Source organism: Mizuhopecten yessoensis, unplaced genomic scaffold, assembly GCF_002113885.1.
Source record: "Mizuhopecten yessoensis strain PY_sf001 unplaced genomic scaffold, ASM211388v2 scaffold9467, whole genome shotgun sequence".
In the NCBI taxonomy this organism is placed as follows: domain Eukaryota; kingdom Metazoa; phylum Mollusca; class Bivalvia; order Pectinida; family Pectinidae; genus Mizuhopecten; species Mizuhopecten yessoensis.
The window spans coordinates 545675-549089 of record NW_018408062.1 but is presented as its reverse complement, the minus strand read 5'-3'; positions in this window follow the sequence as shown (position 1 = coordinate 549089).

Genomic DNA, 3415 nt, shown 5'->3' with positions numbered 1-3415 from the left:
CCAAATTTTGATTTTGTTAACTTTTTTTTCTCCGATATTGGACAAAATGCAGTCTTATAATGCAAAATTTAGGTATGGAATATATCACATTTGAACTAGATAAACATAAAATCCTTAGTTGTAAGTTAGTTAGTGGATGAAGATGACATTTTATGAACGCATAGTGTTAAAATCTAGGAAATATATTAAATGTATTTACTTTATTTTAAAGAAAACATAGTTGCATCAAATCGCTGGCCTAAGTGAAAGTCCTTGAAAGTTTGAACAATCTGAGATTAGCATTATCTCATATGACATTGCTCAGTCTGTTTTGGTGAACATTTCTCATCTTACCGACAGGCGCTCATCCAACATATTGTTGAATTCGACAAATGACACATAATTTAATTTAGTATGAATGTAATTACTTCAAGTCCATGAATAATTACATCATCCTAAAAGGATTGTGGCACATGTAATTATTCCAATTTTGACGAGTATTTTTATAGAGATTTCTATTTTTTTCCTAGTTTTAATTCTTGCAGTTTACAAAATGCAATTTGAAAATAATATTTAACCTCTTCTACGTGGAAATATATCAATGGAATTAGCGTGATAAGGACCGTCCTGTCCTACACTAAATTCTAAAGAGTTTTACTATACTGCAAATATGTATTCTGTCCTTGTTCACAATTAAAAGCAGAAACTTACATGGACATACAAATGTACTACAATGACTGCTTTCCCAATTCTTAATTCAAAACCTTTTCAGCCAGAATAGATACTTTAATCACTAGTAATGGATGGTATTCATCGTAACATATTCTACTCTTTGACTCACTTTCGATACGCATGTTATTTGTACGTCAAATTTCCAAATATTCGTTTCAAACTTGTAATAGAAATATTAATTGTGTGTTTCTATTGTGGTGATTACTTTGAATCCCAGTACACGTGTATGCATTATTCATGTTTAGTTAAAATAAGTATGGATGGTAGCGTTGTTACTAGATACAATGCCGTTACTAATATACGGGTTTGAAGCAAGAGACGGAAGTACACAGATCGATCACCCACCCTATTCACTAGATCTTAGGTCCGTGTGACAAATGCTCTTTGTGACACGGTATATCTCTGGGAGTGCTCTGTCAAGTGCTGGTGCAATCTTTCAGTGTTTACGTCATGTATTCCGTCTTTGCGTATTGCAGAGTTATCTTCTCGTGGGAGCAGGTATTGATTGTTACGTCACTTGTTTGTGAGAGTAACGTCATCAATTTTTTGAGTAAACGACGTAATTTTCTCGCACAAACCAATGACGTAACAATCAATCCCTGCTCCCAAGAGAAGATAACTCTGCAATACGCAAAAACGGAATAGTGCGATTGCGAAAGTGCGTTTCAGCTCAGGAGAGATACTTCAAAAGATTGTAAAAGAAATCTCCAACTACATACATCATACATGTATCTATTGAATTGCCCTCGTACACCGCCGTTACTATGACACGGCCGTAACTACATGTATATACAAATCCGTTGCTAACAAAGCCGTTACTACGTTCGGATACCCTGTGCTAGTTTCAAGACCTGAAACCATATACGTCTCGCTAAATATGAACCGTTTAACGTAATACCCGTTTATTATTCATGCATAGTAGTAATGCCTGCATACCTTTATAACCAATTACGCAACCTAGCGTCCCTGTTTAATCTTTATCAGACCTGGGTCCTATCTCACCTGCCAATCTTCAGTAATCAAGTTAAATGTCAAAAGCCGACTGCGGTTGTTATGGGACCTATAAACATGCCAATGTGTAATCTACTGCCGCATTCAACCTCGAGTCAACATAAATTGTATGCACGTTGCCTTATAATCCTTTCAAAGGAGTTATGTTTATGGCTGACGGGTTGTTAAGCTAGGGCCGATGGTGGAAGGGCGGTTGTTATTGCGTTGTACAATGTAAATGGACGTCTGAAACAACTGTCACATACTTGCTTCATTTAGCGCATGGACAAATAAAAGAGTAATACATACAATGCACGTAATACGAGTTTATATTTTATCGCGATATTTGAATATTTTCCATACCTCTTATTTCACATTGAAGTGCCCCACTTGTTCATGCAATCGTATCAATATCATTGCTTTTTGCTTTCTTTATATACCATAACAATTGGAGTAGAACAAAACCATTTCCAACCGGAGCTCTTACTTTTTAGTCTTTAACTTGACTTCATTCATTAATTCAGTATTGTTCAATATTTTAGCAACTTCTAATTCAGCATCAATGAATACAAACTTAATTCGGACAATAACAAGTTGGTGAATATATAGCAAAAATCAACTTCGGGAGTTAATAAATGAGCTGGTATATATATATATAAAGGTTTTTCACAAAAAATATGAAACAAGTCATTTCAACTTGTATCAATCACTCTTACTGGCCCGGATATTAGCGTGCACGACTGTCTTAATGTGGAAAGAAACCGGAGTACCCGGAGAAATCCACGTGATCGGGAAGTTGATCCCCTAACTTTTCACGTCCTATCGGGGAATTGAGCCCTTCGTGAGGCACAGCGCCACCCGACCACAATGAATGAGGTGTAAAATGCACGGAGAGAGTCGTTCTTCAGATATGATTCAGGGCTAGCTATCAGAGCGTTTATTTCCAGACGTAAGTTGTATTATGTATGACGAGATGTGACAACGTCTAGCCCACACAGTTTATAGGCTAGGCAATCATATAGCAAAACCATTCCGGAAGCCATTAAAGTGTCGGATTCTGAAATTATAAACTCAAAATGTTTGGACGGAATTTGGCCATCCCAGAGGCTATTTGTGCATATATGTTATGTAACAGACACTCGTCTAGACAGTTCCTACGGACGAAAGAACAAAGGATATATGGTGTTTGTCAGGATGTGACTGAAACATAAACACGTCACACAAATCGGTATCAAAAGTACACAGGTACCGTGTCTGACCATACCGACCACCAGAAGACAAACATATATAAATATTTTGTCGTCATTTGCCTCCAGACAATCGGCAACAACCCAAAACGCGGGTCATAGAGGTGAAAAAATGGATTGAAACTAGAATCAATTATTTATTGCTCTAATGGTCACTGATATATTAAACAACATCCGTGACCTACACTTGTGAAGAATTCAATAATAAATTCAATAGTAAATAATAATAATAATATATACCGTATACCGTTCTATCAATGTGTAGCAATATAATTTATTAAGCGCTAAATAGAAAAAAACCCACTTGAACGACAATACTATTTAGGATAAAAGTGTTACAAAATAATTCAAATAATGCACAATTCTAAGTGAAACATCAATAATTCATTTTAGAACGATCAACATGGCCGAAGGGAGATATGGGGGGTGTTCCTTAATTGATGAATAGATGTGGATATGGGGGGGGG